This window comes from Topomyia yanbarensis, chromosome 1, assembly GCF_030247195.1.
Source record: "Topomyia yanbarensis strain Yona2022 chromosome 1, ASM3024719v1, whole genome shotgun sequence".
Classification (NCBI taxonomy): domain Eukaryota; kingdom Metazoa; phylum Arthropoda; class Insecta; order Diptera; family Culicidae; genus Topomyia; species Topomyia yanbarensis.
Window position 1 is genome coordinate 80299313 of NC_080670.1, and position 13657 is coordinate 80312969.

The 13657-nt window shown below is 45.2% G+C and overlaps 1 pseudogene; it reads right to left on the reverse strand.

Moving 5' to 3' along the window:
• Positions 1-7824: 7824 nt before the first annotated feature.
• Positions 7825-13655, reverse strand: LOC131678008 (uncharacterized; annotated as a pseudogene).
• Positions 13656-13657: the final 2 nt, after the last annotated feature.

Genomic DNA, 13657 nt, shown 5'->3' on the forward strand with positions numbered 1-13657 from the left:
GATAGGTTTTTTTTTTTTACAATGGAGAAGACCTTTATGTCCTAGCCCAGTACACGTGCTAACGGTAGGGTCCAATCTACCACACGGGGTGCACTGGGGGCGTGTCGGACTCGAATGGTGACCAGCCATTAATACCGACTAAACTCCATTGGGCTCCGCCATCATTCCTCCCAGGAACTACCTCTCGGTATTACTTCTGGGGGGATGGCTGTACTCAATGTACTCATTCACTCTCACTCGCGCGATCATACATCCTGTATGAGGATTACTTGGGTGCTCTCTCAATCACACTTTGATTCACTCTCAAACACTCCCACATGATGCTGACTTTTGTGCTCACCTTTTACGTTCCATGCGAGGCTGACTTGTGTGCTCACCTTACTCATTCCTTGCTAGGCTTACTTTTGTGCTCGCCCTACCCATCCATGTGAGGCTGACTTGGGTGCTCACCCTATCACCTGATTCACTCTCAATCGTGCCACTCTATTGTACCTTTGTCACTCCCTCTGGCATCCCATGTGGGACATTTTTCTTAGGCCCCACTTCTGACATACCATGCGAGGCTGACTTTTGTGCTCACCTTTTTCATTCCTTGCTAGGCTGACTTTTGTGCTAGCCTCTACCAACCTGTGAGGCTGACTTTTATGCTCACCCTTAACATGCAATGTGAGACTGACTTGGATGCTCACCTTTTCACTCCTCTGCCACGCCATGAGGCATCGATAGCTTAGTTCCAACATACTACGCTACGACCCTCCCGTCTTGGCATGAGGCAGTCCACTTATACGCCTATACACTCACTCTTCTGTCTTGCTTCGGGGTGGCTGGGTTTACCCCTTACGCGGTTGCCATTCGCTGCGCCAACCTACCTCGGCATGAACAGACCATTCACTCTCTTATTTTGCGCTTGGCCTTTTTCGCTCCAGCTAACCAATCACTAGTTAGCCGTGCCCGCCGTCTGTTGCTCGGTTCGCCAGATTACCTGTAGCCTACTGGCAATCTGGATGGTAGCAGCCGAGACTGCGTTCCACTTCTCCACCGTTTGACACATCCGCTGGATAAGGGTATCCGGGGTTGTGTCCCAGCCACAGACGTCAAGCATTGCTCTTCTTTCGACGTCGAACCGATGACATACGAACAGTATGTGTTCGGCAGTTTCATCTACACCTGGGCAGTCCGGGCAGACTGGGACCTCCGCGTGTCCGAACCTGTGGAGGTACTGACGGAAACAGCCATGGCCTGACAGGAATTGTGTCAGGTGGAAGTGAACTTCCCCATGGGGTCTTCCCACCCAGCTCGATATGCTAGGTATCAGCCGGTGGGTCCACCTACCTTTCGAGGAGTTGTCCCACTCACGCTGCCATCTGGCGACCGAGGTCACCCTGGTGCGCTCGCGGGCTCCCCTATTTCCACGTAGCTCAAAGCACTCCTCATCTTCCCGAATGACCAGCCCGACTGGCATCATGCTCGCTATCACGCAGGATGCATCGTGTGATACCGTGCGGTAGGCAGATATCACTCTGAGGCACATCACGCGGTAGGTGCTCTCCAGTTTCTGTAGGTAACTGGTTACCCTCAGTGCTCTTGACCATGACGGGCCGCCGTACCTGAGGATAGATACGGCAACGCCTGCCAGTAACCTACGTCTACTGGCGCACACCTTTGAGCTGTTGGACATCATTCTCGATAGTGCCGCAACAGCAGTCGACGCTCTCTTGCACGTATAGTCGACATGGCTGCCGAAGGTCAGCTTGTCGTCTATAATGACTCCGAGAGACTTCAGACTTCGCTGTGAAGTGATCGCGACTTCTCCCACATGGATAACTGCATGTTGTGCCGACTTGCGGTTGTTGACGATAACTACCTCCGTCTTATGATGAGCGAGCTCCAGGCCTCTCGCGCTCATCCATTCCTCCACCGTGCTAATCGCGTGTTCTGCGGTTAGTTCTACCTCAGGAATTGACTCCCCGTAGACCTCCAAGGTTACGTCGTCGGCAAAGCCGACGATCTTGACCCCAGGAGGGAACTTCAGTCTCAGAACCCCGTCATACATGAGGTTCCATAGCACCGGGCCTAGGATCGAGCCCTGCGGGACTCCGGCGGTAATCGGAACCCTTTTCTGACCGGCATCGGTCTCGTATAGCAGTACGCGGTTTTGGAAGTAACTTTCCAGGATCCGGTACAGACCCACCGGTAGGCTAAGCCGGTGTAACGAGAGCGCGATGGCATCCCAGCTTGCGCTGTTGAATGCATTCTTCACGTCAAGTGTCACTAACGCACAGTATCGAATACCTCGCCTTTTTCGTTGGATCGCTATCTCGGCAGTATTTATCACTGAGTTGAGAGCGTCCACTGTGGACTTACCCTTCCGAAAGCCAAACTGGTTGCTTGACAGACCGTCCGTACCTTCCGCGTACGGGGTGAGCCTGTTGAGGATGATCCTCTCAAGCAGTTTGCCAGTCGTGTCTATCAGACAGATTGGTCTGTACGCCGATGGGTCGCCTGGCGGCTTCCCGGGCTTCGGCAACAGCACCAGTTTCTGCCTTTTCCATCTATCGGGGAAACGGCACTCGTCAAGGCATCTCTGCATAGCTAGCCTGAACATGTTCGGGTTCGCTATGATCGCTGCCTTGAGAGCGTTGTTCGGGACTCCATCCGGCCCTGGAGCTTTGTTCATTGCTAGGGATTTAGCCACTGCGAGTAGTTCTTCATTCGTCACTGGAGCCACCATTTCGACCGTGCCCGCACTGTCTCGTAGTGCAGGTGGCCAGGGGCTTGTGGCTCGAGACGGGAAGAGTACTTCGATAATCGTTGCCAACCGGTCCGGAGACCGTTCTGGAAGTGAGGAGCCCGCTTTGGTCTTGGCCATCACAATCCGGTAGGCGTCACCCCACGGATTCGCGTTGGCACTCTCACACAGGTTGTCGAAACACGCTCTCTTGCTGCTTTTAATAGCCTTGTTAAGGGCTAATTTCGCAGCTCGAAACACTTCACGGCGACAGTTTTTTCGGCATTTAATTAGCAAGGGACTGGAAGGTGAAGTATATTTTTCAATATTTAGAGCCATAGTACTCAAGGGAGAGCAAGGTGTTGAAAGGAGAAAGTTTAGAAAAGCGTGGAAGGATCATATATGCAAGCTTAGAGCTCACCGGCGACTCCGGTGCCGGTGAGCTCTAAGCTTGCATATATGATCCTTCCACGCTTTTCTAAACTTTCTCCTTTCAACACCTTGCTCTCCCTTGAGTACTATGGCTCTAAATATTGAAAAATATACTTCACCTTCCAGTCCCTTGCTAATTAAATGCCGAAAAAACTGTTGACAAATTAACTCAATAGGTCGTTAACAAAAATGGTTAACAAAAAAATGGTAAAAATAGGACTTCACGGCGGTTCTCTCTTGCATCCTCGGTGCGAGCTCTTTGCATCCTACGTCTAGCTCTGAGACAGGCTGACCGTAGAGCTGCAATCTCGGCACTCCACCAGTATACCGGGCATCTACCGTTTCTTGGCAGTGTTTTTCTCGGCATAGTGGCGTCGCACGCGCGTGATAGAACAGCTACCAGCGCATCCCCGCTTAGACTGTCGGTGTTGGCCTCCAGTCCCAGGGCCGCGGTGAAAGCTTCGCTGTCGAAGTGATTGGACTTCCACCCGCGTACCTGACAGGGATCTCCCGCCCTCGGATGCTGCACACCATAGTTGATCTTAAAGCGGATTGCTAAATGATCGCTATGGGTGTAGCCTTCGTCTACCCTCCATTCCATGCCTGGAGCCAGACTCGGGCTGGCAAAGGTCAAATCAATCCACGCCTCCACTCCGTTTCTACGGAATGTACTAGCGGAGCCATCATTAGCTAGCACAGTATCGAGTTTCGCAAACGCTTCCATTAGCGCTTGACCCCTGCTATTTGTACAGCGGCTGCCCCACTCCACTGCCCAAGCGTTGAAGTCTCCCGCTATTACTACCGGTTTCCGGCCCACGAGGTCCGACGAGAGCCTGTCGATCATCTGGTAGAACTGTTCTATTGGCCACCTTGGTGGGGCGTAGCAGCTGCAATAGAACACACCATTGATCTTGGCAATCGCCACACCCTCGGCGGAGGGGTGTATTACCTCTTGAACCGGGAACCTTCCCGTTGTACAGATTGCCACCATTCCAGACCCGTCCGACACCCAATTGCCGTTGCCGGCAGGGATGCTGTACGGGTCTGATAAGAGGGCGACATCTGTCCTCGACTCCGAGACCGACTGCCACAGCAGCTGCTGGGCTGCTGCACAATGGTTAAGATTTAGCTGTGTGACTCTCACGGCTTCTTCTTATTTAACTCGCCGAAGGGACACGAAGGTCCGCCCATAGCATGTTTATGGGCTTGCTTCTTAGCGGTGCAGATAAGGCACTTATATGCCTTAGTGCACCCCCGCTCTTTATGCCCCTCCTCGCCGCATCGACGACATAGCTTGCTCCTGTCTAGGCCTTTGCATTCGTAAGCTTTATGGCCGGATTCTAGGCACCGATAGCACCTGTCCACTGAAGGCGGCTGGGGTATACTAATAGGGCATACCGACCAGCCGATCTTCAGCTTCCCTTTCTCGGTTACCTTTTTGGCATCCGCATTCAGTAGCCTGAGGTAGGCTACTTGGGTGCCAGAGGGTCCGTCCCTCAATCGCACAGAGGCCCGCTCGATTGTGACGCCGCAGTGCTCCTTGACGGCTGCGACGACGTCTTCTGCGGTCGCGAACTCGTCCAAGTGCTTGCACTGGAGAGTTGTTTCCGCACCTAGCGACCTGATTTGGGCGCCCTCGCCAAGGACCTCTTGAGCCAAGGCCTTATATATTGCACTTGATTGTGCGCCTCGCTTCAGCACCAGGAGCATCTCTCCCGTGTTGGTGCGTCTTACGCTACGCACATCCTCTCAAGGGCCGAGAGGCTTTCGGCCGCCTTCATCGATTTAAGGACATCGGCGTATTTGTCCTTGTCGGTTTTTAACCACAAGGCTTCGCCTCTGTCCTTGGCCTTCCTCGCAGGCCGCGGTACCTCCGGTTTCGGTGCCGGCTTTTTCTTGGTAACCAGCGTCCAGGGGTTTGAGCCCCCCTGCCCCGGTCGTGCCGGGTTGCTGGTACCATCGCTCTCCACAGCGAGGTCACTCTCGCCCTCGCTTACCTCACCCAGGCGGCGTTTGACCTTGACGGTTGCACGCCGAGTGGTGTCGGTTTTGGCACCCTCTCCTGGCGACTTCCTAGGGCGCTTCGCATTCGATGCCGTCTTGCGATTGCCCTTTCCTTTTCCCTTCGAGGGGAACTCGGTCGCCGCTCCGATCGACGTGGCTGCTCCGTAGAAGGTAAAGGCCACTGTCTGTGAACCTCTATTGACCTTCTCTCTTTCCTCCCTATTGGAGGCCACTGTCTGGGTTTCTCTGTCGGGCCTCTCCCGACATTCCACCCTCTCAACATATGCCTGCTGTTCCTGTCTTGCGACACGAACAGCTTTCCGGAGCTCCAGAAGGCTCAACTTCAACTCCTTGGCTATGTTCTGCTTTGCGCTAGCGAAGTCGATTATAGCATCGAGTTGCTTCGCTACTTTGCGCATCGCAGCTATTGGCCCCTCCGATGCATTGGTAGGGGTATTGCCTACCGCTGCTGGGGGGTCACTGGTGCTTTCGGGTGCAGCACTCATCGTTCCACTACTCTCCCCACGGGGGGGAGACCTCGCCAAACCACCTCTTGCGAAGGGGTTTGGCACCTCCGTCTGTTTATTTTTATTTTTATTTGCCTCCATGTATAGTCCCACGAGTAGCGCGAGAAATATATGTCCGCCACGCCAGAGCTCCGCATTAGCGTGGTAAGGGACGCTTACTGTGGGGGTTGCCCAGGTACCCCACAGGCTCCGTTAACGATCGAGCATCTTTTTCACCCCCTCGATCACTCATCCTTCGGCACGGGTCGCTTCACGCCTTGGAATTGGGGTTATGCCCTACCTTGCTTTACGTGGTGATCTCGGCCCGGATCATCACAACCATCCTCCTTTACCAGGGCTTTGGACCTGTAGCTCTGGTTCTCAATAGTTCCATGTACGTATGTTATTACAGACATGCTACTATTGGGATCCGTCATTCGCTAGCGGAGTTACATCAGATAGGTACCCGAATAGAAGTGTATAGTAACAAAACCTTGATTTTCACTGTGACAGTACAGTATTTTTACAATAATTTACAGTAAGTTTTAGTGTTATGCTACAATAAAAAAACAATAAACTTTAACGTTTTTATAGTAAATTTCAATGTAAAATAGACTTTACCAGTGAAAAAGGGGGGTGGTTATGTATCTTAACATTAAAAAAATCAGTTTTTCTCCATACATTTTTTTCTCGAAAACAGTAAAATTTAATGTGAATGCACTGTATCAGTTTTTTGCTGAACAGTGAAATTTATTGTTACATGAAATTTTATTGTAAATCTACTGTGAGAACTTGGCATCGAACAATGTTGAAACAGTAATAACTATAATATTTATTATTTTATGATTGTTTGTAGGGTAAATGCTATTGTAAAATTCTATCCGGGTAGAGAAAACAAAAAAGATGTCATCGATGTTTCAAGAGCACTTTTCACTTTAGAGCAGCGTTGTCAGATGGTTTTGTATAATAGTTTTGTTCTAGTACACAGAAGTTGCTCCGGTGCAAACAGAAGCAAAAAATACTTGCTTTTTACTCCAGTTTGCTAACGGAAGTAGAAAAAAGAGAAGAGAACATAGGAACGATTTTCTCTCTGTTTGCTCCGGAGTACTTCCACTTTCTACTGGTACTGGAACAAATCTAATATCGGTATAGTTCTAAATAAAAAATAGGTATTTGTCGGTGTGAAGATGTATGCTAACCAAAAGTTACCTGCAAATTATTGGTTTTAAATTATAGATCATTCTAATGTTATGTAATCAAACCTACCGAGCTCAATCGATTTCATAATCGGTTGTTGAGCTTCATTTGAAATTTTGATGGTAACCTGGCAGATTGCTGAATCAATTTCCGGATGATTTGATGTGGAAAGGTGAAGACATTTTCTAAAAAGGCCCATACGTAATATTAATTGATCTTATTATATGAAAATCGTTATTTTTTGGTAAGAAAAAAGAAATCGGTATATTTAGTAACTTTATTGGTATTGCAATTAAAAATCGGTTTAAATATCGATAAATCGGTATATTCTGCTACACTGTTTTGGGGTTCATCTACGTCAAAACAATGTTTTTGACAAATTGGAATGAACTCTTGGAGTTCATACCCAGTAAACGAAACGGCGAATAGCCAGATTAAAATAGATGCCGGCGAGCGGTAGGCTACTGGAACTTTGTTATAGGCTACCCGCCGTAACTTTATTTCATATTCCCCACTCGAAGTTCATCCAAATGGTGAAAAATTATCCCGCTCAAGGCTGGCTGCCAGACGGCTGCCTCACGCCTGCCAGCGGGCGAAAAATGGCTGGCAGACATTCTGGTGTATGGCTGCCTCGCGGCTGCCAGAAATACAACTCAATCGATACAACCGTTTCTACCAGGATTTCGCCCATCGGTTTTGAGGGAGGCATGGCTGCCAGCCGTCTGCTATACTTCTGGCAGCCAGAGTGCCCACAACCGCTAGTGAACCGGTTCTTGGTTCTTCTACTTCTTCTTTGTTTTGATTGTATATTGCTTGTCAATTTATGTTAACCAATAAAAAACAGAAAATTATATATTTTCGTTTATTTTTTATTTTTTTACTCATAGCGTAGAACAAAATTAATGTGAATAATACATTATTAAATTTTTATAGCAATGATCTAACTAATGGTGCTGATAGTAGTACATAGTAGTAGTATCCGACGAAGCTAGTGAAAAAGTTCCGATGGCGAGTATTTTTTGTTAAAGTTGATTCTTATATGCGACTGAACAGTATGATTTGCTACATCGACAGTGCGTACGTCCGAAATTTGACACACCGGTCGCAACAACCTGAGTCTGTATATGCAGTAGGTTGGAAGCGAATATAGTAGCTAGTATACGGGTTGATAGACTGGCCCGAGAATCAGCGTATAAGCAACGCCTACAGCCTCGTCTGGGTGTATCACCAGTTCTACCAGCGCGGTGAGATCGTTGTTCTCGCAGAGTAATAACAGGCATTCTTCGCTCGTTTCCAAAACGAGCATAAACCAACACGTTTCTTATACACGTTAGGTGCACCAAGCTGCGAATTCCTTTTCCCGAGTCACATATGGTAGGGTGTTCCAAGATCGGGAGGTCTAGTCACACCCGCCAGGAGAAGTGTTGTACCTGCAAAATCAGTCAGGACAAGAAAGAAATCAATTATCAGAAACTGGTTGAAGGATGCGCACCATAGGTATTTACATTCAATTTAGCACCGTATTGACTCGGTAGTTGGAGGATTTTTAGCGAACCAAATTCGATGCAACCGCTGCGTCGGTTCAGTCTGTATTAAGCAAGAGCAGGTATTGCGCGAATTTGTACTGGCCCTTGTAGCAGGCGATTATCAGACAAGCATGGCAATAGCGGTCTATTAATTCGATATCTGTGGAGGAAATTAAAATAAAAATAATTGTAGGTATATTGCTTACAACAAAGCATTGCTGTTCAAATCTAGAACTGAAATGTTTCAAGAACAAAGGTATGTACCATCAAAACTTAACTCGCAAACGATGCGATCCATAACTTTTGGATGCCTTTCTCGGGCATCAGAATCATCAGCCTGTGGTCCTGCTTCCGATCTACGTTTTTGAACACAGCATCGGTTTAACGATCGTTTCGACTGTTTATGTTTCCAGGTCTGATTCGTTCAACATCTGCATGTCGTTGTCGCTCGACTCGATATTCGCTGTGATCTTTTACCTTGCTACGAATTTTTTTCAGAGACACTATTTCCCGTTTCCGGTACTATTTCAACTTCATCATTGTGCAGCTCTCCAACTTTGAGGTTCACTTCATGCTCATCGTCGTCCAGTTCATAGACAACTGCCAGAGACATCCTTTTCAGCGATTCGGCTCGCTCAGGTTTTGAATATTGTTCAAACCTTATCGGCGGACTGTCCTTATCAAAAGATGTTTTCGTACAGACGATAGTGCTTCTTTCCAGCCACTAGCATGTCATTGACGGCATTTTCTTCTACTGGAAATTAAAACACCTCTTTCCGTGGATGTAGCGACGTTTAAGCTCTTCGCGCAAGTTCGGAGGCTTTCGAAAGAACATCTTCGCTGGGATCCTGAACTTCGGCTAGATTGAATAAAACGATTCCGCACTGCAATGGAAGTAGACAAATATGGTGAGCATTGATAATTAGCACGCTCAGAGAGGCAAGCAGTGCCACTCGTCAACGGGGTTCACAGTAGAGGTTCTGTCTGATCCGGCGTTTAGTTGGGAGAATGCCGAAAAGCAGAGGGACACAATTTTTTCCTGTGTGCCTGAAATAACCGACTACTTCCAATATTTTGCTCAGACAACATAACACGGCTAAACAGAGGTCTTCATTCCCGGAGTCTGTTTGCAGAAGCTTGAAGTTGTCAAGTGGATTGCTGGAATGGGTTCTAGCCAAACTGATAGATTGGTCCTGTTGCTTTTGAGGTTTCTTTCTCACTTTGGTAGAGTTTTTGCCTACGGATCATATATCATTATCCGCTGTCCAGAATTAAAATAACACATAACTCACTCACTAGCGTTGACCTGAAGCGTGACCTCGGCCTCATACGGCATTATACGATATGTTCCAATACTTTATCACCAATCGCCTCGATTCCGCTGGCTTAGTTGTTCTTCTCGCACGCCAGTACCACGCTCTCGTAAACTTTGCCCCGGACTTTATTCTGCCTTTGTCATACACGGTCAGTGTATCAAATTCGTCCCTAGAATCACAAACGATAGCATATGTGACTTCAACACCAGTATCAAAGCATCCAACACTTTCAACAGTTGCTCCTGAACCTGGAACAAAAACATCCCGAGAGCCAGATTCTCCTGGATAGAATTTCGTGTCATAGTCTGACAACTGACTGCATGCCCTCGGAGGATCACATTAAGAATTTCCATCGGTCTGAAAGGTTTCGTTACGGGATACGGTTCGAGGATGACTCGTTTCAAGTGGGAAATCGCTTCAATAATCTAGTCACTATCCGTAGAGCTCCGGCTATCAGTTCCTCGTCTACCACAAGTTTGGGAAACTTGAGGTGTTTCAGATTTCCAACAACTTCAAACGATTCCGGCATTTGGGGAAAGACTTCCCAGCAGATCATGAATTGTGTCGACCAGTTTGCTGTGATACACTTCCCAGGTCTTCTTCTGTAGATTACCGTGTTGGTCCCCGCCCCCTTGCTGTAATAAAAGCAAACATGTGCCGGTCCGGTCCACAACGGGGGGATCTTCGCTGTCTACACACAGAAAAAAAAATATTGGTAAAAGTAATGCTGATTTCGGTTTTAGGTCAGAGTCGCCCTACACTGAAAAAAATCCAAACGTTAATTCTATTTGCTTCAAATCGCTTAAAATTCATATGAAGAAGAAATGCTATTGTTATCACGCGCACACATACCTTCTATGTGTCAACTGTATAAACTATGTATGCACACACATAAGTTATATGTGCATATTGTTATAGAATGGGGTTTTATGTGCCTAATAGTTATGAAATGTGAATGTAAGATTAATATTTCTTGTAAATATGCACATTAGGTTTATGTGCCAGCAAATAGTGTCTATATGCCTCCGCTAATTGCAAAAATCTATGTGTAAAATCAATAGGCATAACGTTTACTTTTTTTGAGTGTAGGTTCCGCTACAACCAACGCCTACTATTAGGTTGAAAGTAAAACTTTTAAAATAATCAAGAATAATAATCAAAATAAAGGTTTTCCTTTTAAGCTAATGAAGAATAGTAATCAAAATAAAAGTTTTATATTCAAAATAAGTGTATGCGTTGGTTGTTTTTTGCTAACAGTAAAAACTTATTTTTACTAACATTTTTTTCTGTACCAAAAGGAGATATTCTTCGATACGATTTTTTGATGGACCACTCGGATCCGGGTAGTAGCGCATGGAAGTTTCCAAAAAGTCCAAGGTAGCGGTTACGGCGGTGGTTCCGTTTTCCATTAGCTTAGGGATATTACTCACAATTAGTTTGTTGAGATCGGTTGATTCTAGCGACTTGAGTAAGCGTTGTTCTGAAAAAAGTGGAATTTTGTGAATAAAGTTCAAAAGATCTATGGAAAAAACAAGCATACTCAGTATATCGTAGGCTAGCGGAATGCTTGAAGTATGGTCCTTCTGGTTGGAGATTTTGGGACATAGGTTAACATGGTACTTTATCCTTTCTTCTAGTGTTTCCAGTGGGTAGAAAGTGACGATAAATGTTGAACGGAAATGTTACATGAAAAGAAGTATGCACCATCGAAAAATAACTAGACGCAAAAGATGCGTTTCGAGAACTATTGACGACAAACGCATATTAGTTCCACCTGTTTCTCTTGCTAGTTTTGTTTTTCTAGTATGCCGTCAGTGGCGGATCCAGGGGGAGGGTCTTGGGGGTCCGGACCCCCCCCGAAAATTTTTAAGTTCTTGAGAAATTTTAAAATGGTTTCTATTTTTAATTCATTCCAAGTTCAAAATCATTCAAAACTAGATTCGATTACCAACCCTGATTTAAATTAAATGAGGGTATTTCATATTACGTATGAACATTTCAAAATTGAAATTTTGGACCCCCTCCGAAATTTTTTTCTGGATCCGCTTTTGTATGCCGTAAATACCAATAATAGAAAAACGTTGGGGTAACTAGGCCAAAAAGTTGGACAAAATTCTTTTCTGCTGTTCTATGTCTTATTTTGTGCTTAGAATTCATGGTAAGCTTACAGAGATGATTTTGAGCACATTTTCCATAAAACATCCACCTAACAGTGTGAAATTTGTTTGCTTCATATATTTCTTTGAAAACCTAACCTAATTGAAACTATTGTGATTGTTGGGTATAGTTACATTTGTAGACCACTTTTTATCAGATTTTATTTTATTTGGCTTTGCATTGGGTCATTACATAAACTACCCTGCTGGATTGTTAACCATTCCAAACCGTGTTATTTATTTTTTTCAAATCCAAACGTAGAAGTTTTAAGAGATAGTCTTTAACTGAATATGTAAATACAGGTAAATACCATAACTTTGTATGCATGCAAACAAAAATCAGTCAAAATTTATGCTGTTCATCATTGTGTATGTTTTGTTTAAAGATTGACATGCGGATATGAATTACTGCATTAAGGAATTATATGTGTCGACGAAGAAAAGAAACTACTTTCTCAAGGTAAGGAAATCTCATTTTTTGGTAAATAATAAATTGGAAAATAAACACTCTTTTTGTTCGTTAACTAAGAATAAAATCAATAGGAAACTTCTTTTCAGAAGTACTACCGTATACTCAAGAAAAGTGTGTAACGTTAGCAATCCCCGTTGAGTCTTTGTTTTTCTTCAAGTCCTTTACCGCTGGTTTGGAGGGAGGGTTTGAAATAAGACCTATAGTTGCTTAAGTTCAACAAAAAGGCCCAAATTATGTAAAAACTACTATTTTCAAATTGCACTCAAATGAACGGTCGGATGAGTATTCGACTGCGATTGACTGATAAGTGCTTATAGTTTAGTAATCTTTCAACTTATTACATTTGACTCAATTCGTGAAGTGTTTTAATCGCGAAACAGGATGTACTGAAATTATAAAATAAAGTACCGTTATTTTTCAAAACAAAATAGTTTAACTTTTTTTCTTCGATATGTCCAGCATTAGAGTAGTTGAAATAGGCCATTAGAAACGTTTTCTGGTATAATACTAATTTTTTTTATTTCGATTATAGAGGTTTTAACACAGGTGCGCTGTGTACAGGCAATCGATTTACCAACTACGCAATGCCCACCCAATTGATTGAATAGTTCAATTTTAGTAGACTGTTTCATGGTGTCTATTAAAAAAAATGTAGTTTTATAAAAAAGTTTAACTTTGTTTTTCCCCATTTTGCTCAACTTTTTGTTCTACTCATTCCACAGTGCGTCGTTGCAAAAACATGTCGAAAACGACATGCGAAGTTAATTTTCCTCTTGGCACTCAATTTGAGCTTCCACCCATGATCCAATGGAATCAGTATTCAGGAGATATGCTAGCTGTACCATACTTCTCTAGTAACGAGAAATCCCACAATACTAACCTCTTGTTCTACCGATCAAGCGGGAAGACATCAGAAACCGGAAACCCCCGAAGATCTCCGTCTGCAAAAGCGTATTCATCCAGTCGGACCAGTTCTAAACGTTTACTCTTCCAATGCAGGGTCTCCTATTGCTTGATACCGGTAAATCATCCATCAACCGTGTGTAATGCATGTGACACGCAGCGGTATGAAGTTGTATAGATCTTGTCGAGTCTAGTGATCTTTGCGGTACGTTCGCTTTCCAACAACTGACTTGCTGACCACACCAACAACATCTAAAACAGCGCGAAACAAAATGTCGGTTGATTGTATATAGTATGCAAATATGCTGAAATCGTATCGATGATAAAAGGTTGCAGATTCTATTGTACCTGGTCATGTAGCGCAAAAGTCGAATCAAACTAAGATGAGCGTTTGCAATCCAGAAAGCTGTACACGCT